This window comes from Mesocricetus auratus, unplaced genomic scaffold (genome assembly GCF_017639785.1).
Source record: "Mesocricetus auratus isolate SY011 unplaced genomic scaffold, BCM_Maur_2.0 Super-Scaffold_6730, whole genome shotgun sequence".
Taxonomy (NCBI): domain Eukaryota; kingdom Metazoa; phylum Chordata; class Mammalia; order Rodentia; family Cricetidae; genus Mesocricetus; species Mesocricetus auratus.
The window spans coordinates 85,086,067-85,111,096 of NW_024429184.1; the positions used below are offsets into that span (position 1 = coordinate 85,086,067).

Consider the following 25,030-nt stretch of genomic DNA (forward strand, 5'->3'; position numbering starts at 1 on the left):
TATTGAACACGAGCCCAAATGGGAACTTCACCCCTACTGACAACATCCATGCTGATGGAAGATAGTTTTCATGCTACCTACCAGAGGAGAAAAGTAATCATCACTATCACCCAGCTACAGTGACCCGACTGTAAGATATGCTGGTGTAAAAGTGGCACAAATATTATGGAAGTAACCATTTTTTTAAAAATCGGATTTACGGCTGACTCTATGAGTTTGAACCCATATTTGACACCGCTAAAGTGGCCAAGGACCTGAGACTAGATAAATCTTGTATCCTAGGAAGACAACCTACAACTATCATTCTGCTAAAAGGTTAGAATAATAAAATGACTACTGATGGTGTATTGCTATACCCACAGATCAGGGAATTGTTCAATTCTCATTACAGAAGCTTCTTCTTGCAGTAGATGGGAATTAACACAGAGACAAACTAGACAAAATGCAGAGTAAAAGACTTTGGCGCACTGAGGCTTACATGGTATTCTTCATCAAACCACTCAACTCAAGTTTTAGGGATCTATGCAGAAGAGGAGGTGGAAAGATTGGAAGAGCCAGAGATGGTAGCTGATTTCAAGGAAACCTTTATCCAGATACAACAGAACTGATGCACATATGAATTCACACAGACTGTACAGATTTAAACCAGACAAAATTCCAGCATGGAGAATGGGAGGTGGACACAAACTCTCACCACTCAACAAGAAGGTATTTGCAGTGATGCCTGCTGGAAAAGAGAAAATCAGTTTTCTCTAATGGAGCATCGCTGGGTATATCAACTGCATTCCAGGGTAGGCACTATGCCTAAAGTAGCTGGTCAATCCAAAAGAGATTTCATGCTTTTTATGTGCTTTTTGTTTTGTTTTAGTACTTTTTGTCTCATTAGTTTGTTTGATTTGTTTGTTTTGATATTTTAAAAGAGAGCGAACATAAAGTTGTGTGAGTAGGGATGTAGGGAGGATCTGGGGGGAGCTTAGGGAATGGAAAAACATATTAAAAATATATTGTATGAAACATTTAAATAAAAATAAATTCACTTAAAAATCAAGCAATAAAAGAACAACAATTAATGCAACTATAACACAAGTCTTGCACCTTAGACCTAGGGATTGCAGCAGAAGACGGGGTGGAAACACTGTAAGAACTAAAGGAACAGGAAGTTGCTGTGGATTATATCTTCCAGAAATGTTGGAAAAGCCACACCTATTAAGTCTCATCAACATGACTACCTAAATAAAACCTGAACAATGATTTTGCCAATAGACAGACTAACTTTGAAGGGCTCCAACCTCAGGGAAAAGATCTACAGGCAACTAAAGAATACAATGAGCAAGAGATAGTCTCCCGCAGGGAAGAGTTCCTCAATTGGTTATCCAATACTCACTGGAAGTGCATGGTATTAAATACATACAAGTAACGTCATACACACTAAGCAGGTTTATTCAAGAATATTTGGGGGAGCAGCTTTGCAGGTCCCGTGGATCTGTGTCTTGCTTCAACAGTGCTTGGACGGAACAGACCCGGGAACTCCCTCTCTGTTAGCTTCCAGCCTCTTTTCAGTCTCTCTGATCGCAGTCTTTGGGACCATCATCTCGCCGCCCTGGGCTCCTAGGACCAGCCAGCACCTTCTCTTTGCGGTTAGCTCCATACAGCAGATCAGCCACGACCTTCCAGATTCGTCAGGATTATTCCACCGAAGTGGAAACTGCTGTGAACCGCCTGATCAACCTGCACCTGCGGGCCTCCTACACCTACATCATCTCTCTGGGCTACTATTTTGATCGGGATGACGTGGCTCTGGAGGGTATAGGCTGCTTCTTCCCCGAACTGGCTCAGGAGAAGCACGAGGGTGCCAAGAATCTCCTCAAGTTTCAGAACGACCGTGGGGCGGCACACTCTTCCAGGATGTGCAGAAGCGATGATCTCAAGATGAGTAGGGTAAAACCTAGGAAGCCATGGAAGCTGCCTTGGCCCTGGAGAAGAACCTGAACCGGGCCCTCTTGGATCTTCATTCCTTGGGTTCTGGTCGTACAGATCCTCATCTCTGTGACTTCCTGGAAAGCCACTTCCTGGATGAGGAGGTGAAGCTCATCAAGAAGATGGGAAACACCAGACCAACATCCATAGGGTGGTGGCCCAGCCAGCACAGACTGGCGTGCCACAGCCGTCCCTGGGCGAGCATCTCTTTGAGCGGCTCACTCTCAGGCATGATTAGGAGGCCTCGCCTTCCAAGGGGCTCCCTCTGCTCTGCACCAGCCAGCCTCAGGACCTTCACCCGAACCTCTCAAGCCACTAGGCAGCTTTGTAACCGCCCTGGAGGCCCTCCAAGGTCTTGGACCAAGTAAAAATAAAGCTTTTTGAAACAGAAAAAAAGAGTATTTGGGAATATATGAGTATCTTTATGTTTAATTATTTTTACATATGCATATATATGTATATACACATGTATATGTGTATACACAGCCTGTATATATACACATATGTATATATGTGTATTATATGCAACAACATTTAATGCTACATAGGCCATAGATTTGAGAGAAAACAGGGGTGTGTCCATGGGAAGGGTTGAAAGGAGAGAGAGAAAGGGGAAATGATGTAATTTAGTTTAATATTGTTAACATAATTAGAATAAAAATAAAATAAAATAACAAAAGGAAAATTAACATAGACATATATGACAAGGCATAGTAACAAGATGTATGATGACTGCTGCTGTCTTAGCAACATTCAGGTGGAGTCAAATTTAAATCCACTCTGCTTTGATGAGTATTTGGCTGAACTCCCATATTTTATTTGATGGATAGTCCTGTAATAATCCTCAGAGGAGTCCTACTAGATAACAATTCTGTTTTCCGTGGTGGAGCCACTCTTAGAGGCTGTATCACACTGAGTCAAAATCTACAAAAGGAGACAAGGCTGTTCTTCCAGACTCTTATCACGAGATGATCACTTGAACATCTGTAGGAGCTAGTCCATGGTGCTGCCCAGCTCTCTAGATGACTGTGGGTCCTGATCACCGGACTAGTCGCGATGTCAAATTTGCCATTGCTATTCGGTTTCCACTCCACTAACTTAAAATAGCACCCTTGTCCCTGCAGCTTCATGAGACAGGCTTGCTTTACTTGAAGGCTTATACCTAACGAGGCCACCTTAGCAGTGATGGGCTTATTTCAGATTAGATTAGATCAGATCAGATATGAGATGAGATGAAAAGCCAAACTGGCATTTATACTTACATGTGACCAATATCTGGGGTGGAGGGGCATTCCTCTCCACAAAGCACCCTTGAATCCTGAAGTTTTAACAGTGAACCAGGAAAACGTGGAGACTGAAAAGCATTAGAAATAAGAGACAATGAAAAATGCTAACAACACTAGCAAGCAGGAAAAATAATGAAATAAAACAATATATTTAGGTTGTTACAAGTTCTTAGAAGGAATAAAAGACACTGTTGTGGAAGATTTCGGATTGGATGGTAGGGGTCAGAAAATACTTCCCTGAGATAGTGATACTGAAGCCAACACCCACAAGCAAGAAACCCAGCGATGTGGAGAATGGAGTTACAACCATTTCAGGCAGAGGCAGTTTCAGGCAAAAGTTGTAGCACGGGACATGACTTGGCATATTTAAAACATTCAAACTGGCCAGTCCGTTTGCAAAGCTAAACTCCAGTTTTCAGTTAAGCAAATGTGTTAACATTCTGTTTCCAAATATAATAATTAGATTTTATCATTTAAAACTATGAATATATTTATTTTCTCTCTCATAAATTAGATCACTCAACAATACATCATTATAATTGGTTGACTGAATAGCATCATTCATAATTGCTTAATGGTTATTCTTAATTTGATTACTCAATGATAATATTGTAAATCTAGATAAATATATAAATAGTTTGCATATAACTATTATGTTCTTTATTATCTTTTATCAGTATCCTCCCATTTCAATAATTTTCTTAACAACCAGGTTCAATTTTAGGTCAGCTCTAGTGTTGCCGTGACAAATTGTCTTGCCACTAGCTACCTGTGTAATTATCTCTATAGAAGGATCACAGTTGTACGTAATATTTTGCCTAAAGGATTTGTCCTTGAATGTCATGAGTTAATGATGCTTAACATGAAAGCCATGGGAAATCAATTACACAATTTTATGTAGATAAAAAGATAAACATTCATCTTGGATGCTAAGATTCTATTAATTAACTTTACTCATTGATAGCTAATAAGAGTTCATAAATGCATTCAAATATTTCTGGACAAATCTGGGATTTCTGGTGATCCGTATGGATTGGTGTGGGGGCTGCCCCATTGTTATTCAACTAGAACTTGCCTTGGGCATGAAATTAGTAGACATGAATGGAGCCGTTATGTATCCTTCACAAATTAATTACCCATTATTTTACTCTTCAGATAACTTACTCCTTCAGTATTAAAGTCCTAGGAATCCATTAAAGGTCTTCAAGTTGTGTGACATGACAGGAAAGCAGCATTATGGGTTACACTGATTTCTTTCTTTTTATTTTAATTGAAAATGGATTTTTTTTCATACAATATATTCTGATTAGGATTTCCTAATCCTAATCTCCAACTCCTTTTTGATTCTCCCCCACTTCCTCACCAGCCCAAATTGATAGCCCCCCCTCACTCACACACACACAGCACACACACACACAAATGCTAGAATACCAACAGGCTTTGAATGTAATAATAATAATAATAATAAATAATCGTAAATAGAGAAAAGCAAACAAACATGAAAAAGGAGCCAAAGAAAAAGCATAAGAAACACATCCAAATTCATACACACATTCACAATACAAAGAATCCATTAAAAAACATAAGCCATAATAATTAAGCAAAATACTTGTAAGATTAAAACAAAAAGAAGAAAAAAGAATAAAATGTCCTAATGACAAAGCACTATGGAACAAAACAAAAACAAAAACAAAAACCCTCCGAAAATACCATTGAGTTCATTGTTGGTCATTTACTGCCTGCTCTTCAGTGTGTGTCTCGGGCCATGGAAGAGGACCAACAGGCAGCATTGGAACTCATGGAACATGGCTGGGCAGTTGGCAAGACCAAGCTTGATTGAGCTGTGGGGAGGCAAAGCTCTGAGGACTATGTGTCCTGAGGACCTCATGCTGTTATTGAGCGTTGCTCTAATTTTTGCCTTCGTGGTCACTACATCCCTTGTAATCCCTCATGGTTGTTTGAAAACTCTCAGGAGGTTTCTAGCTCCTCACTTGGCATTGTTACTGGTACTTACAATAATAGTGATTGACTTTTTCCAAGCATTGTGGTTTGAGCAGATTAACGATTCAACCACCATCCATAGAAAGAATTTATATATGTAGAATTGTTAATATGGTTAGGTTAAGATGTCTTTGTTAACAGCTTTGAGGTGAAAAGCCTGGGGAAACCATCTAAAGATTAGAAAGGCACATAGCTGAGTGAGGGACTCATTGAGATTAAGGAACAAGAACAATGCAGGTTATTATTAGCTTACATGCCTTTCTTGTTAGGAAGGTTTGGTGGTCAAAAAAGATGATTACTTGTGCCATTTCTGCCTTCAGTTTTCTGATACAAAAGAAACTGTTGATGAGTGTGTATGCACCCTGACGATTTAAAGTAGAGATGACTGATCGTTTTTCATATATAAAAGTTTAGATTTGTGAATCTTTTAAGACTTTTATAAGATTACCTTTTGAGATAAATAATAAATGATGGGTCCTTTCTTTGCAACCACAAAATGAAGCCTATCAGAAAAAAATAAACTGGTTGAGAAAAAACTTGCTTGCTTACACTCCGTTAATCTATAAAAAGGTGCTTGGATATAAAAGTATGTGGGTTCTTGTTTTTCACCTGTAATATATGAAATGTTTATTCATGTAGGGATATGGAAAACATGTTGGTTTTATTTGCATTCAATTGAGAAATTTTTCTGTGGTGCTTATGCTGTAACGGAAAAAATAAAGACATAAGAAAAGGGAGACATAGAAGGATCAAGAGTTAAAGCCAGTTTTAGCAACATAGTGAGTTTGGAGGCCATCCTGGGCTACATAAGACTGTATCAAAAAAAATAAGAAGCAAAACACACCAAATAGCAAACAATTCCATAAAACCCAATATTCACACAAAAACTGAAAAACAGACAAAAATGATGCACTGTTTGTAAAAATGGTACAAAATAAACATCTGATCACTGTAGTTGATATTATCAAGTCCTCAAAAATCCTATGTTTGGATACTGATTGCTTGAATTTCAAATCTAAATCCATCAACCAGTCAGTCAGTCAATTAAAATACATTTATTATGAAGTAGAAATGACTAATTGCTAATTCAGGGGATAATGATAAAATATTATAGTTGTTTAAAGAGTTGAAATTCAGTGGAGTAGATATTATATCATACACATGTATATATGAACACACAATAGCACTTAAAGCAGAATTTAAATGACAGATTTGTTTTCAAGCAGTAGGAGTATGTTTTCCAATTCCTTTTCTAAATTACATTTTACTTCACAAATTGCAAACTTAGATCAAAAGTACAAAATGGAAAGAAGGAAAAGGGTATTTGTTTTACTCTTCACACAAATTCTCCATTGTCATTAACTTACTGTTCAGTTATTTTGTGGGTATAGGGAACTGAATATTCTCAAAGTAACCTGTAAATATCTTCACACTTCACCTCTTAATATTTCATCATGAATCTCCCAAAAAGATACTCATATCATCATTTAGTTCACCTAAGATCATTCTAAAACCACCATGAAATAATGTAGTATACAATTTATTTTCAAGAGAATGTAACTGTACCAAACTTGTCATAATTATTCATTTCATTTTTGGCCAAAAGTATAAATACATATTTGCATCTTAAGAGGGTGGTGTGTCTAGTCCCAAATGATTCCATGCAGATTGGAAGAGATTTCCATACACATGGAAAGATATATACTTTATCAAATCTTTTAAATTAACTTTCTGAGTAGTTAAAAAAATAGTCTTCCTTACCGAATTCTCATGTGATAAGAATTTCTAGAGAAAGCAAGCAGGATATTAAAGCAATTACTCACACAGTTCATTTTTAAGAGAAAATATATTCCATGTTAATTTTCTGATAATTGAAGAGATAAAGAGGATAAAGGAAGTAGGGGGTGATGATTGCTTTTCCTTTAATTATCCATCTAATTGTTTTCATTCTCCAGTCTGTCTTGCCACTGATGACATAGACATAGTGTTATGTTGGGAATGCAGGTGGCCCACAGGTAAACATTGTCTTTCTACATTGTACTGTTAATTTAAAATAGTTAGAAACGTCGAGATCTGTTTCTTTGCCTTCATTTATATTAGTGGAATATAGATCACATGTCCTCAGAAATAATTAGGATAAGCAATAATGTTACACAGCTGCTGAGTTATTAGCCAAATGCTCACCAAATGGGATCCCTCATTAGGACTCATGAACAGGTAATCTCTTTAGATAAATGAACTTATAATTTTCATATCCATCTATAATATACACAGATACCTCCTTTAGATTGGTTTATAATGTCTTGGCCCATAAGTTAGTCTTTCTGATTTTACCCTTTAAAGGGTGTTAAGTCATTAATGACATTTACTAAGTCCTTTTACAAAGTGCCACAAGGATCTGCTTGGAAACGGGAACCTATGGATAGGAATACTGCCTGTGCTGGACTTGATTTCTATTCTAGTTTTAACTTTAAGGGAAAAATCATATCTTTTCATGATTAATTTGATATCCCCACCAGGGTCCAAACCCACATGGTAATCATTATCAACACAAACATAGCTTTTATATTCTTATTTAAGCAAAGCTGCTAACAAAAGTTGCAAATGGAAACAAGTGAAAGTTTTCATGATTTCCCTCCAAGCTAAGCTGGGTTGATTGAGCATCTAAACTGCACCCTGATAGCAATTTAGGAATTTGGGACAGTGCAATATTTTTCCTTGACGAACTGAGAGAATTCCAATATATTTTCTTCATTCTAAGTTGAAGACACTCACCTCATTACAAGACCTAATAAACACACTCTCACCAGCTCAATTTTGTTCATTCATTAAAAGACACCACAGACATCGCAAGCCTCACATATTTCTGGTGGGATTAGAAATTGGTGCAGATGTTATGGAAAAGAGTCTAGCATTTGCTTAAAAGGCTAAAGAGCTAACATATAACCCATTCCATCTCATACTCAGGTGAAATAAAAGCATATACTCCCCCCAAACCCTTATAATTATTCCAAGCAAATTTTCTATAATAGCTCCAAATGAAAACAACTCAAATGTTCATCAACTGATGAATGGATAAATAAAATTAAAAATGAAAATAAATGAGCCTAACAACTGCATAATGTCCCCCAAACAGCATTTTACAGCACTCCCCACCCTCCAGCTCTTACATTCTTTTCACATCATCTTCTGCAATGTTCCCTGAGCCTTGAATAGGGATGTCACAAAGATGTACGACATAGGGTTGAGAAGTATCTCCATCACCTTGGGTAATTACGAGTTTATGTATTAACTGCTGCCCACTGCCAAGAGGAAGCTTCCCTTACCAAGGTTGGGAGTAGCCTAGATCTATGCTTATCAACATAAACAATATTTAGAAGCTAGCTATTTTTAACTGGGTTATAAGATAGTGGATTTCCACATGGTTTTTCCCAAACACCTTTCATTTTGTTTGCTTTTAAAATAACATTTATTTTAAAATTAATTATAAAATAAGGTGCAAAATATATATTATGCATCAAAATTAACCAGCCCCCAAAACTGTACAACTTAACAATCTTCTATAAAATTAGAGTGACTACTCAAGACAGAAGCTGAGGAGTGTCACATTGGATTTTATACTTTTGCTATCAAATATATATTTAAATCCACTTAATCACCATGAAAATTTTTTTTAAAAATCCATGATGACATTAAAACTGAAAATCAATTAGCTTTGGATCTTCTTTCATAATGCATGTTCCCTTCCCGCATCCAGTCCTTCCTTATCCTCTAATATTTGAAGATTTGTTATTTCTTCTACATGTTGTACTATATACACAATATTATCAGATCTTTTTAAATATTATATATATATATATATCGAGACCGGGTTTCTCTGTATTGTTTTGGAGGCTGTCCTGGAACACCCTCTGTTGATCAGGCTGGCCTCAAACTCACAGAGATCCTCCTGCCTCTGCCTCCCGAGTGCTGGGATTAAAGGCATGTGCCACCATCGCCCGGCTTAAATATTATATGTTCTAAGTCATCTATTTTCCTGAAAATTTTGTAATTTCACTTTTCTTTAGAGCTAAAAAGTATTTCATTATATAGCATTTTTAAATCATTTTTTTCTGTTGATGGACTTCTAGGTTGGTTGCGTTTCCTAGATATTGTGAAGACCTATAACTGATCAAACCAGTTGAGATTTCAGCATAGGTGAGAAATTAGCTTATGAGGCCTCAAGCCTAGCTGAGGAACTTATGATAGTTCATAGGTAGAGGAAGGCAGTTATTTTCCTTTGAGATTGTGCCCACTGTAATTCACCTGTGTTCCAGGAAATACCCCTCACCAAGCACATATAGGAAATACAAATTGGGCAAAGTATATACATGAGAAGTTGAAAGAGGGTAAGATACCAGGAGAGGCAGAGGGGGAAAGCAAGAGTGAATATGATCATAGCACATTGTATATAGGTACGTAATGCTTAAAACAAGAAACAAAGGCATTAAACAATAAATATACAATAGAATGTTAAGAGGCAGCAGTGTTACTTAACAACAAAAAGAATAAAGTTTTACTAGGTGTTTGATCATAGATGAACCTCAAAATAGTAAGCTAATTAAAAGTGGCCACTTACAGGAGATTATGATTTCTTATTCCATTTATATTAAATTTCCAAAATTGGCAATTCTATTTTACCTAAAGTTTATTAATTGTTGTTTAGAAGTAGAATGAGTGGACAATAATTGCTAAAAAGCAGAAGACTTCTTTATAGAGTGATGAACATATCCCAAAATTGATTTTAGTAATGGTTGCTCATATACAGCAAAGTATATGTATATTCTTTAAATGAGTCAATTTCATGTTATGTGTATTATATAACAATAATGGTGTTTCCCATATGATTAAACATTAATTAAATGTTTAATACATTAATATGCCACATTATATCTATCTTTAACATAATAAGATTTGGTATGTGATGTTTCTTTATAGGAATGGGTAGAAGTTGGTGATTTGTCATCATACAGTCACAAAACAATGTAAAATTATTTCAATAAATATTAGCATTTTGAAAAAATGAGACAGACTTTCATCCATACTATCTAACCAATTGATATTTGAAGTCAAAGAACAAATGCGTTGGCCCTATTACCTGTGTATCTTAATATGACTGCCACATAGAGCAGTCATATAACATGTGTTGAACACCACTTCCTCATCAATATGGAGTAAAGCTAAAATGACTCATTTTATGTTCTGAGTTCGAAAATATTCTTGGATGCCTAGTTGGTTTTCTAGTATAAATAGTTATTGAATATATATAGAAGGAAGAATAAAATATACTACCTATAACAATAGTCTGTTGGGATGTCTGTCACATTGCAAAAAGATACCTAACATTGATCTCACAGATTTATTGTTACAAAAATAGTCACTCAGTTAGAAACTGTGATCTTATCTTCTTTCATCTCAATGTCTATTTGTGGGTACAGGTCTCCAAAATAAAGGAAGCTATAGCTTGTTCCCTATTTCATCTTCTCTCCTTAATCTTGCTCTAGATCTGCTAGGAGCCAGAGGGAAGATGCAGAATGTGTGACAATGACAGTAAACCTAAGTTTATTTAATTAGCTATGAAATGAAATAATTTGTAGTTATTCCAGCTAATATTAATTAATGGTTCATATTTAGCAAGTGTCAAAGGCTGATTCTTTCAAATGTTTCTTGGCATACAACTTGGAAGAAGCTAGGGTTTAATGTACAAACATCCCTGCAGAATTCCAACCAATGCCTGAAAATTTTATTCTTCTTGTGCTACATAGCCATCATGTTTCTCATACAGGGGTTAGTGCTTCTACTAAGAAAAACTATTCACAGTTGCATCCCATCCTCACTTTTAACAGGTGTCTGAAGCATGCTTATTGAAGGAGCTTCTGTGGGCCTGACACTAGCAACTGGTGTCTAATTGCTCCTATCAGAAGGTGAGAAAAATTCTTCTGGAGTTACATGTTACCAACCTAGTGTTACACAGCAGCATCTTCAAGAGACAAACACCCAAGTGGCCAAGTCAAAGTTCAACAGTGAATTTCTTGAGAGTATTTTTTATTCTATCCATGAATCTTCATAATATACCTTGAGAAACTGCCATACTCAATATTTCTTTTACAGAGCAAGAAACAAGATCTAAAGTAGTTGATGTGATAGAAAAATATAAACTACTCAATAGCACATAAAGGAGAGTTCAACAGCCACTAGCTGAGATTACTGTTATCTACTGGAAAGGCGTCCACAGCTCCGTAATAAGATTTCTAACCTTTGCCTTATAAAAATGCATGGCTCTACATCCTAAGAATATAATTCTTTCAAGTTGCAGGACTTATAAAATCAAGTCTTACTCCTCAACAACTAGATACACCAGTTCAATATTACTCAAGCCATTATACAAAGCAGTTGGATTCTTTCTTTAGTCTTAAACTAATGATATTCTATGGCCCATTCATTCACCTTTCTAATAATTTCCTCCTATGGAAATTATCTGAAAGATGCATAAAGATTTCATATAAGTATTTCCAAGTGAGTGGTGACTAATATGGTAAAAGTTAAATACTGCAAAAATGACCATGAAAAGTATATCCATTAAACATATTAATCTACAACTGTATGAAGGAACCATGTTGTCAACTAAAGAGTTTTGCAAGAATATGTAGCCACAACGGAACAGTAAAAAAAGTGGCTCCAACAATGGATACAGTATACTTTAGTGCTCCATTTGTTGAATCCCAGAGCTAGAAATTTACTTTAGTGGATATTAGAGTAATAGATATAATAACTATGAGAGAAAGACTGGTGTAGGTCAAATATCTTGGTTTGCATTAAAATTTATCTCAGTCCTAGTTTCTACTGCTACTGAACAGTGAGTATATGTTCATAAATTGGTTTACAGTTTTCTTCATAGGGTGGTAGGCCTTAAGTTACAGCTCATGACACTTTCCAAGAATTTCAATAAATCTTACCTTATGTGACCTGGTCTCAAAAGTTTTTAGCACCACTTCTTTCTATTTTATTGATATGCCAATCATCAGATTTAATTCAGATTTAAGGGAGAGGCTCAACACTCAAGTTTCAGTGGAATGATGCCAAAGATTTTGTGGATACAATGCCAAACTACTACAGGGAGAGCTGGATGCTCTCATAAATCGAATCACAGATTTTTAGTTTTATTTTTAATTTAAAGTTTTAGCTATAAAGAATAATGAGCCAGCACTTAATCACTTCTACACAGTTCAGTAATAAACTATTGTGTGAATTTTGCACAGATAAGTCTGAATGTGAGGACAGAACTGGAAAAGGGTCAGAAGTAGACACAAGCTAACATTACCATTGAATTAAACCAAGTAGAAGAATCTGGGCCTTCAGATAAATGCCCCAGTCTTAGGAACCAAGAAATGCACTGATTTTGATATTTCTAACATCAACTTCACCAGATAAAGAAGAGGTTTGTGACTGAAGAATGGGTAGGAGTTTACTGTGTTTGGAAGAAGCCCTATCATGAGTGTGAAACTCTATATTGAGTGTGAAATGTTCTTGAGAAGTTCTAGAATGTACGTTACATATGCAATTAAATATTGATGTCTGGAGCTTTGATGTGGAGCAAAAGATGTCACTTTAGGAAAAAAAGCACTAAAAATATTTATAGGGATGGGGAATGACACCATTCCTGATGCCTCATTGTTTACTAAAGCATGAAAGCTTGCTGCAGCCAGCATGAACTAGACTCTAAGCTATCCATGTTGCACAACACCAAAGAGGACTAGCACCATGCCAGGTTATACTGAGTAGTGAAGAACAGTCCTATGGCCACAGCTTCATGTGCTTGCTTCTGCATTCTGAAAGCAAAGTATGCTTGGGGATGTCTGGAGCCCTGGAGACTGTAATGCTTAAGGTAGACCATGAATATAAACTTTTCCTATCCCTCCCAATGGGAAGGAAAAACCGATGCTCCTCCATGCTTCTTAGCCACATGGAAGTATACTAAGAAACACTTGTGAAGCAAATGGATGTCACTAGAGGAAATCATCCTGATAGAGGTGACCCAGACACAGAAAGACAAACATGGTATGTACTCACTCATATATGGATTGTAGATATGGATCAGGGGAGTGTCAGCCTACAATCCCAGTGCCAGTGAGTCTGGGAAACAAGGAGGTTCCCAAGAGATATGTATGATACCCCAGAGAAGTGGAATGAGGCAAGATATCCTGAGCAGATTGGGAACATCGGAGGAGGGGAGAGGGAACCAAGAAAAAGAGAGGGGTATAAGAGGAGGGGAGAAGAAGGCATGGGGGAGCAGGAAGGTTGAGTCGAGTTAAGAATAGAGGAGAGCAGGATGAGAGATACCATAATAGATCGAGTCATTATAGGTTTGAGGAGAGAGCTGACACTAGTGAGATCTCCAGAGATCTACAAGAATAACATCAACTGGCAAACTAAACAATAGTAGAGAGACTACACTAACAGCCCCTCCTTGATGATAGGATTGATGACTACCCTACATGCCATCCTAGAACCTTCATCCAGGGACTGATGGAAGCATAGACAGATACCCACAGCTAAACACTGAACTGAACTCCTGGAACCTAGTGACAGAGATGGAGGAGTGAGGAGCAAAGGGGTCAAGACCATGATGATGAAACCCACAAAGACAGCTGACAGGATAAGGGGGAGCTCTTGAATCCTAGACTGATGGCTAAGAGGCCAACAGGGGACTGATCCAGACTCCATGAATGTAGTGCCAGGGAGGAGGCCACAGAAATCACTAGGCCTTGGGTAGTAGATCAGTGTTCACCATGGTTTATGAATGAGCTTTGGGAGCCCATTCCAAATAGAGGGATGCTCTCTCAGCCTGGACATATGGGGAAAGGCCTATGTCCTGCCCTGGATGAAATGACAGACTTTAGGGATTCCCCCCCCCCAAGGAGGGCCTCACCCTTCCTGAGGAATGATGTGGCGATTGGGTGGGGGGCTGGGGGCTGGGGGGCTGGTGGAGGAACAAGAGAGGAGGGATGGGAGAGGGAGCTGGGACTGACATGTGAAACATTCACGTTTCTAATTTAAATAAAAACATATATTGAAAAAAAAAGAAATGCCTGTGAAGAACACCAGGTAGAAATAGATGTCTTCTCACTTCCCTGATGAGACAGAACATTTGTTGTTTTCCCTGTGTATACCTGAGAAAGGAAGAAAATCAAGCAAGAAAAATCCACACAATGGAGAAGTGACTGACACTCATGCCATCTTTCATGACAAGTAAGGATGAGTGTGTGGTTAGTCTTGAATTATCACTAACTACAACCAAGAATCACCTGAGAAGAGACCCCCAGCTGAGGAATTAACTAGATAGGTTGGCCTGGGGCATGTCTATAGAGAATTCTCTTGGTCGTTGATGAGGGAAGATGTAGCCCATTGTGGACAGCTCTATTGTCTAGGCAGGTGTTCGTAAACAGTGTAAGACAGTGGGAAAAGCTAGGTATGTAGACACCAAGCAATTGGGTGAGTTTACTTGGCTATGCTCTTGACTGTGGAAGTGGTGAGCTATCTTGAGCTAAGCGCCCCTCAAAGGCTTACATAACTGGACTGTAACCTGTAATCATAAGCCAAGTAAACCCTTTCTTCATGCAAATTGGTCATTTAAAAGAGCAACAGAAATGAAACTAGATCAATGAGGATGGTTCATGGTTTTAGCTTGTTCAGGAGAAGGAACCTGGCCTGAGAGCTTTTGCTTCTATGGCTGTGGAGGGCCTGTCCAGAAGGCACTGCAGAGCAAGAGGTATGAAGGACTTGCAGGAGATGAGTGGTTGAAAATGTCCTTCCTGAGCCAAGGCCAGTTCACAGTACTTTGGGAAGTTCCACCAAACCCTCTGTCAACCCTAGAACTTCAAGCAGGATGCAGGGGGAGAAGCAGAAGGGAAGTTACAATAGACAGAGTCAGTTTTGTGGCTCAAGCCTTTCTAATCAGGGAGCAAAATCTGCCAGGCTCAGGCCTCATAATCCCAGTCTTCTTCAGTCTTCCTTCCATTTACCCCAATGCCAGATGATGTAAGATCATATGAGAATGAGAGAAATGGGAAAATGAAGGACAGTCTCCCTTCTCTGGATTTTAGCTGGAGAGAAAGGATGAGACATTAGAGCTGGCTGAGTAAGGAAGATGCCTAGAGCACAAAGGGTATGGTGTTGTTTTAGAGCCAGCCGTACTCTGATACCTTACAAATATTCACTCATTTTACTCACATCAGCTCTATCAGACTAGTGCCATTTAATTTGCTCAGATTAACACAAACTGGAAATGAGCACACATGAGAAGATTACATGATATGCAAACTGCCCATCAGAATGAATTGAAGATTCATCAAATATTAACAGTACTTACCACGGGCCAGTAGATTTTGGTTGATGGTTGTGCTTCTTTTCTTTGCATATTTTTGTATTTTCCTTCAACTTTTTTTTACCTTAAATATGTGTTACCTTAAATATTAGTTAGAAGTACATTGAAAATAATATTGTCAGCTGTGCAGTGGTGGCATACACCTTTAGTCCCAGCACTCCAGAGGTAGAGGCAGGAGGATCTCTATGAGTTCTAGGCCTGCCTTGTCTACAAAACTATACAGAGAAACTCTGTTTCAAAGAACTAAAATAAATAAGTAAATGAATAAAATAAAGAATTTAAAAAGTGGCATACAAATAGACTTTGAGTGCCCCCGCCACAATATGGGAGGCTCTCTCAGCCGGGACTCTTGGGGGAGGGCCTAGGCCCTGCCCTGGATGAAATGACAGTTACTGGAGATCATCATGGAGGAGATTGGGTGGGGGACTGGGGGACCTGGCGGGGAGAGTGGGGGAGGAGGGAAAGGAGAGGGAGCTGGGATTGACATGTGAAACAAGATTGTTTCTAACCTAAAAAAAATAATTTAAAAAGGAAAATAATGTTGTCACAACTTAGGTCTAAATTCAAAATGCTTTATTAGATAATTGCATTTTCTGTTTTAAATTCAAGTGGGGGAATTTAACAGAGTTACTATATTTTTAGAAATTTGACTTACAATTGGAATATATAGGGAACTGACTGTCAGGAAAGACATGATGACTATCAGTTAGCCTCATCCATGATAGGCTGTGTTTGGCTCATTATTGATCTCTTAAGCATGTATTCCAGCATGCAGTGTAACTCCAGTACTGAGAGCCTAAGAAGTGATATATACAAATGATGACATTTAATGCTATCCCATTAGAGTACAGTGAGCAAGGCAAGACAATAAATTGTGCTGCCTGAAGGACATCGGGTCTTTGAATATACATTTTGTGGCTGAAAATAGTCAGCCTCCAACAAGCTAGCGGTGTTTTACTGGAGGATATCACAAACACTGTGGCCTTTACCTGAGATGGGGAGTTTTGACTTTGTGTTAGTATACCGTGTATCTAATTTTACCAACTGAAGTTTGGCTCACTGGCTAAAGATTGATTTAAGTGACAGAATAAATTAAAGAAAAGAACATGTTTTATGTCATCTTCACTCACTAGCCCCTATGACGGTGAAACACATCAGCTGGTAAGGGTGCTACCAGCAAGTCTGACTTCCATGCCTGGGGCCCACATGGGGGAAGGAGATAACTGACTCTCCGAAGTTGTTCTCACACCTGCTCAGATACGCTGTAGAATGCCAGTGAGCATGCATGTGTACACACACACACACACACACATGCACACACACACACACACAAACACACATACATACACACATACACACACACAGGCCCACCTGTACACAGACAGACACAAATAAATATTAAAAATAAGAATAGCAATAATTATTGTTCAACACATATAAAAGTGCTTTCTTGGAATTCTGTTTCATATTGTTTTGTCATTTTTGTCCAATAAACTTTGGATGTTTCATAAGTAGGGAGACGGACTGGACCTAATTAGACAGACAGTAGTTCTATGTGGAATTAAAATTAGTTAAATTTAATTACAAGGCTCATTTACAATTTTTACTATTCGTGATAAGATCTAGCTACTTGCCCTGTACATAGAACCTATGGATCAGACAGCTGCCTACATGAACTTTACACATCATCTTGGGGGACTTGGTGACTACATGTGTCTGCCTAGGACAATTGCTCCATCAATCACTGAGATTCCTGTATCACCTTTTTGACCTGCTATAGTCAGTATTAGGAAAAAATTGACAGTTGTGTAGTGCCATCTAGCGGCTTACTTATTGTGAACAAAAAATTGAAGTAAGAAGCATGGTAAAAGTATTGAATCGACATTTTGATTTCATACTCTGTGCATTAAAACAAAGTAGAGTCATCAAGTTTTAAAATCGTTTTCTATTATATTAAATATCCCATTTTAATTGGCCCAGAAATGCATTAAGTTTGCTTAAATAGCTTACAACCAATCTCTTTTTATTGAAAAATTGAAGTTCTCAGATGAATTTAAACTTCACAAGAGAAAGTGTTCAACATTCTTAGCCATCAGGGAAATGCAAATCAAAACAACGCTGAGATACCATCTTACTCCTGTCAGAATGGCTAAAATCAAAAACACCGAAGACAATTTATGCTGGAGAGGATGTGGAGAGAGGGGAACACTCCTCCACTGCTGGTGGGAGTGCCAACTCATACAACCACTTTGGAAAATGGGAATCAGCCTGCAACAAGACCCAGCAATTCCACTCTTAGGTATCCAAAAGATGCAAATTCATATAACAAGGAGTTCTGTTCCACTATGTTCATAGCAGCATTACTTGTAATAGCCAGAACCCGGAAGGAACCTAGATGACCCTCAACTGAAGAGTGGATAGAGAAAATGTGTTACTTTTACACAATGGAGTAAACTCAGCGGAAAAAAACAATGGAATCTAGAAATTTGCAGGCAAATGGATGGCACTAGAAGAAACCATCCTGAATGAGGTAATACAGTCACAAAAAGACAAACATGGTATGTACTCACTCATATATGAATTTTAGACATTGATCAGGATAGTTCCAGTCTGCAATTCCATTGCCAGAGAGTCTGGGAAACAGGAAAGAATCTAAGAGAGATATGCATGGTACCCCAGAGAAGAGGAATGAGGCAAGATCTCCTGAACAGAGTGGGAACATGGAGGGAGGTGTGGGGGGGGAATGGGAGCTGTGAAGAAGAGAGGGGAGAAGAGGAGGAGAGAGTAGGTCATGAGGCAACAGGAAGGTTGAGTAGGGGGTAGAATAGGGGGAGAACAGGATGAGAAATACCGTAATAGAGGGAGTCATAGGTTTGAAGAGATATCTGGCACCAGTGAGACCTCTAGTGATCTAAAAGGATGACAGGAACTCACAAGCTAAGCAATAGTGGAGAGACTACCTTAAATGACCATTCCTAATAATGAACTTGACTTCTACCCTATATGACATTCTAGAATCTTCATCCAGTGACTGATGAAAGCAGAGGCAAACACCCACAATTAAACACTGAACTGAACCCATGGAACCCAGTGACAGAGAGAGAGGAGCGATGAGCAAATTGGCAAAGAATGGGATGGCAAAACCAGCAGAGACAGCTGATATGGACAAGAAGGAATTCTTGGACCCCAGACCAACAGCTGGGAGGCCAGCATGGAACTGATCCAGACCCCCTGAGTGTGAGAGTCAGTGAGGAGGCCTAGACAACCTATGGGGCCCTGGGCAGTAGATCAGTATTTATTCCTGGCATAAAACGGACTTCGTATGTCCATAACACAAAGAGGGATGCTCTCTCAGCCTGGACTCTTAGGGAAGTGCCTGGACCCTGCCCTGAGTGAAATGACAGACTCTGGTTATCCCCTATGGGGAAGGAAGTAGGGATAGGGTGGGAGGCTGGGGGGATGGTGGGGGAATGAGGGAGGAGAGGGAGAAGGAACTGGGATTGACATGTAAAGCAAACCATTTAAAATTAAAGTAATAAAAAAAGAAAAAATCAGCTACTCAGAAGTGAGCTGATAGTGCTATGAAACATACATGTGCTAAAAAAGTGTAAATTCTTACAAAACTTCATATGAGCATAAAATTTACTACAAATAGATATTTTAGGAAAATAACAGCATGTTTTGGCACATATTTCATAGTGGCGATTTCATACTATTTTTCTCTTTATTAGGTTCAGGAACATTATACTTGTTTATTGTCTGCCATTACCTCATGAGTGCCTTTTTTAGTGATCACTTTTTCTATCTCAATATAGAATATTTGTGTGTTTATTAGTCAATACCACTGATTGAGAAGTTGATACTGTGAAGTACTAAGTTGAAGGAAGAACATCTTTGTCAATGATGTGAGCAGATAAGCACAACTGAAAACACAGGACAGACAGAGGTCACATGTGTTAAAAATTCCTTTTGCCTTAGTGGGCAAAGGCTTGGTAATAAGGAGCTCTAGGAAGGTGGACTAGATTTGCTTGTTGGATATGGGCGTCTCAATGGCATGAAGATGATGATAATGAGGACCCATGGAAATTGTACTGATTATTATTTGTCCAGACACATTTCCATGAATTATGTTCATTATTATAATCAATTTCCCAGTTTTCCTATTTTACACAGTAAAAAGGTAATCTGTTAGAGCCCACGTAGGTAGGATGGGTTGGAAGGTTCATAACCAGGTCAGTCTACTACATCCAAAACTCACACACTTTCCTTTATTGTTTACAATAAAATTAAATGAATATCAATTCTGTTATAAATTAGTATATTGTGGTACATGTGTGACTGAACTAGAAAGTACTAAGTTGGGCTGGAGAGATGTCTCAGCCGTTAAAGGCTAGGCTCACAACCAAAAATAGAAAGTACTAAGATGCTCTTGAAATTCTAAAATTCTGTTTCCATGATGAAATTTTTCATGAAACACAAAAATTATAGTATGGCCATGAGTTTTTAATCTCTAAACATCAATATAGAATTTCACATGGGAATAAAGGTTTTCATAAAAATGACTTATCACACCATGTTGGTATTTTCATCATCAGTTGCTAGAAAACTAAACTCCTTTCCTAATTCTGGGGATGGCCATTGTAGAAGTCTGGGTTTTATCCACCCTATAGCTGCTAGCTGATCAATACCCAGTCACTTTAATATTTCTGCTTTTGATTCTGAATTATGGACAAAAGATAAAAGGAAGAAGGGTACAATCACCTCTATGATGATGATCCTGCCTGGAGATGGTAGACAGGGAAAGAGGCCGTGCAGATTATCTTCCCAAATTGACATCCTTCATACTCCTATGATTTGTTGTATTTATCAGCCTGGTTCTGTTCCCAGTAAATTTCATTTCTGCTTATGAGGATCTCAGTCAGTTTTGGTTGCTTACAGCTAAGAACCTTAACTAACACCACACTACTGATACCAATCATTCAGTTCTATTACATGTGCAAGGAAATTTCATTGACACAAAGCATCAGAGTAGGTACTTTAGTTATGCTACAATTTTTCAGAAAGAACCAGAACAAATGTAAATTACTTTTGTTTACAAAAGAATTAGTGTTTGAAATCTATTGTAAGTATGACACTCAGATATCACAAGTTAAAGCGCAACACATTTGTTTTTTCTGTGATACTTGTCTGTGGAGTTAGTAAAAAAGCATTGAATTTTATGGATTTTAAAAGAGATGTGAGAGGCAGACAGACTGATAGTGTGGTAGCATATATTGTGGGGTCTGGAATCAAAGAGCCTATGCTCGAAGTAATCTCTTTTCTATGTTCCATACCAGTCGTGGGAGAATTTTTATCTTCTCTCTACCCTCATATCCTTAATTTCACAGTGGGGGTTCAACAAAGCTTTAGATGCTAAATGTGCTTATAATAGTAACCATTTAAAATTGTCGGTTACAATTGTGAATGTTATTGTGGATTTCACTTATTTTTCCTTACATATTTTTAGAAGTTCATCACAAAATTAATGATGATGAAAAGAAACATACCAATTTAATATAACACTTGGATTTAAGTTGATGTCTCAAAATCTTGGAGTTTTCTGTTAAATCACTGGAAAATGGAAAAGTAAGGAATTCATACAACTAAGCCATAAACTTAAAGTCATAATCGTTTCTGATAAGGATTGAGTAGCCTTCCCAATACTTTCTCCATAACCATTCAATAACTTTGTTTATGGGAATTAGTGCAAAATTTATTAAAGCTTACAACGTAATCCCAAATGTAACATTGTTTCACCGTTCTTTGTTGCTTTTCTTAAATTAGGGCATATCACTCTAAGACATATGGTTTTGAATCTGCTTTTAGCTTGGAACTTGACATGAGCACAGAGATCTTACTGGCAATGACTCTTGAGTGCTAGGTTTAAAGGTATATACCACTATGTTAAGCTTTTAGGATTCATTTTTATTCTTTGACAATTTCATTCATGTATGGACTGAGTTGGACCCCCATTGCCCTCTGCCATCTCTGTCCTCTCCTAATGAAACCCTTCTCCTCCCCTCAAAGCCCCTGTCTTAATCTGATATTACTTTTTTGTTGTTGACTTACTGAGTTTAATTATGTTTTCATAAGTGAGGGACATGGGTGGGAGTTACTTGCTACAACATGGGCAACTGATCAGTGGACACACCACTGGGAGGGGGTGGCACTTCTTTTCCAGCACCCATTAACTACCTGTCATTTCTCAGTGAGGAGTGGAAACGTGGGTCTCATACACTATGAACAACCTGATAGTGTTGGTCTTGTACAAGTAACAAGAGTTGCAGTGAGTTCATGTATGCAATGGTTATCTTCATCAAGAAGACAGTTTAGGGGCACTGCCTCCCGACTTCTGTGTCTTATATTCATTCTTCTCCCTCTTCTGCAATGTCCTCTGGTCCTTGGAAGCAGGTGATACATGCTGTAAACTCCGATGCTGAGAGCTGCTGTGGGAGTGTAGAGCAGATACAGATGTCCCATTTAGGATTGAACACTCAGCAATCACTTATTCTCCACACTTTGGCTAGTTGAGAGTCTCTGTATTAACTGCTGCCCACTGAAAAAAATTTTTTTCTGATGATGGCCAAGCACAACACTAACATCATTGTGACCAGCAGTGGGGTCCCAAGTCCATGTGCCTTCCTACAGATCTCTTTCACTATCTACTTCAAAGATCTGACTTGAAAATCAACAATTTTTCCATTGATGTCCTTTTTCTCTTTCAAGCTGCATAAGGAATGTTTGGAAATTCTTTACAATTCTTTTGAAATTTCTATAAATGTAAAATTAGTTCAGAATAAAGGTTAATTTTAAGAACAAAAGAAGAAATTGAAGAGCTCAAAATAACAGAAATATTTCCTCTCTGAAGAATGATGTTAAATAAAAAAGAAGAATGTTAAATAAAAGTTTTTTCCTTGGAATAAATTATATGAGCAGGGAAATTTTGCACACAGCATTCTGTGTCCAGAGTCCAGAGTCGGTCTGCTCACTCTCATTCACTGAGGAGTTATCATTTATGTTGAGTAACTTAGTAGAAAGCAGAACAGAGTAAGTTGGAAGACTGGGAACATGCTGGTCTAAAATTCTTAAACTCTGCTGCCCAGCAATCCATGCTTCCTTTACTTTTAACTTATTTCTTTGAAGTGTAGTTAAATACCCTATTCTGTCTTTAGGTGTAATTTTTGTTCTTCCTGTATACATATTTTTCAATAACTCTTGCTCAAAAACTGTGTCACCTATTGCATCATTGACCACTCTGTGGTCTGAGTCCACCTGAAGAGAGTTATCCAGAATGCATGTAACGGATGGGCAGAACCCCATCCTAGAGGATCAGAATCTGTGGACATGGGCCTAGGGAATCTCTTTATAAGGCTTATTCGCTTTTGTTTTATGTGTATGAGCGTTTGTCTGCATGTTTATGTTCTATGTGAGTGTCTGGTTCCCATGGAAGCCAGAGAGGGAATCAGAGTCCCTGAAACAGATGTATTGTTTCTAGGCTGTTGTATAGGTGCTGGGTACCAAACCTAGGTCCTCTGCAGGAGCAGCAAGTGCTTTTAATCTCTCTAGCTCTGGGCTTATAATCTCAACCTGTTGAGATTACAGGTTGGAATGTAAATAGTAATCAATGACATCAGAGATTTCTTATCCTTTGTTCTGTGTTGTCTCTTCTGATAGTCCTTCACATCCTTTCTTTCAATCTAGTCAAGAATTTGGTCTTGGAGACAACGGAGATATGACCAGATTTTCCAAGAGACAAGTACAAAGTGATTTATGATGAAATTTGCTTTACTTTCTATAAACCAAAGGACAAGACTTTTATTGCTCATATAGATCTGTCGTTGCAAACCATTCCCATTAGGTGAACTTTGCATATCACAGTATTGAAATTTTATTTTTAAATTGAAAAATAGCATTTAAATTGAAGATAAGCAGCTGGACCCTCCACTCATAAATATCTCACATACACAGGAGGGTAAAAAGAGGCAGAACAGGAAACTTGTGCTTCTAGGGAGAAAGGCTATAACAACATGAGAATCCAAGACAATCAGTATCAGCAAACAGAAGAAAACAGTAATACTGGGTTGAGAAAGGCCTGTGTGCTGTTCACGGTCTCATAGGGGATCAGAGGTTAAGTCCAGAGGGAACCAGTTAGACACAAATGCCTGCTTCATAGCAAAAAGATGAAGGTCCTCAGAAATGGGAGGAAAAGCAATTAGAGAAGAGATTTTTCTTTTATTGGTTTTCACCTTGTACTCTGTTAAAATCAGTCTTCAGCACTTATATCTGAAATATTACCTGAAGTAGACAAAGAGAAATCATAGACCACAAGGACTCTGACTGATATTAAAACTTGATAGCTCTTGAGATCAGGCAGCAATAGAACTGGAACTAAGATTTCTTTCACACTCACTACCCATTGCTGTGTAGGACCTAGTTTTTGAAACTTTCCATTAAAAGTTGGTGGGATAGTGTTTTTATTTTAATTGTTTTGATTAAAACTACTTATAAGAATTTTTCACAAAAACTCTAAGACTGTAATTGTTTATTAGCTGATAGTTAGACAAAGTCTTTTTCCCCCTCTCCTTTTCTGACACAGATGACTCAATTCCACTTTCTCCAGGGAACCCTGACCTCAGATATGTGACTGTGGATGCTTGTGTTTGTTCATGTCGTGTCTGGATCATCATATCAACATGTTCCTACTTCATCTTCCTAGCTAATATGTTGAAAGAGATCACAGATTGGCCCCAGCCCATGGCTAGTCAAGGGTGAAATAGTTTTTGCTCCTCTGTGGAAAATTTCCACTTCTCAGTCTTGGCATTTGGTGGCTTAAGACAAGAGCATTAATTTCCCAGCCGTGGGCACTTAACTTTAAGGCTCTGTTTTACCCGTGTTGGTTTGTAGTTGAATAGGCCTCCAGTCTCACTTAACATCATTTATATAGGAAGAAAAAAATTGTTGCCAGAGAATAGTTTAATACATGACTACTTTTAAAGACTATTAACAAGCTCCAAGTTGTTGAGTCCAGTGAGTTCCAGGACAGCCGGGGACCCTCTTGCAAAATAATAAGGGAAATAAAGACTCTTATCTAATTTATTCTGGAGAAGAGTTTAAAACTTCCTCCATTTCATGAAGTTTAGGATGTATATCAGACTAATAGAACATTTAACTAGCATGGGGAAGGCCCAGTGCTACATCTTTCTATTCTTAGTACCAAAAAAATATGAAAGCTTGAACAAGTAGAGGAAGTACATTGCTCAGAAGTGTACTTAAGGTCTCGGGCGAGTGCCCATGCATGGATCAG

At 38.0% G+C, this 25,030-nt stretch overlaps 1 pseudogene; it reads left to right on the forward strand.

The window, feature by feature from the left end:
* The first annotated feature begins 662 nt into the window (after positions 1-662).
* On the forward strand, positions 663-2,366 carry LOC101823650 (annotated as a pseudogene).
* The last annotated feature ends 22,664 nt before the right edge of the window (positions 2,367-25,030 follow it).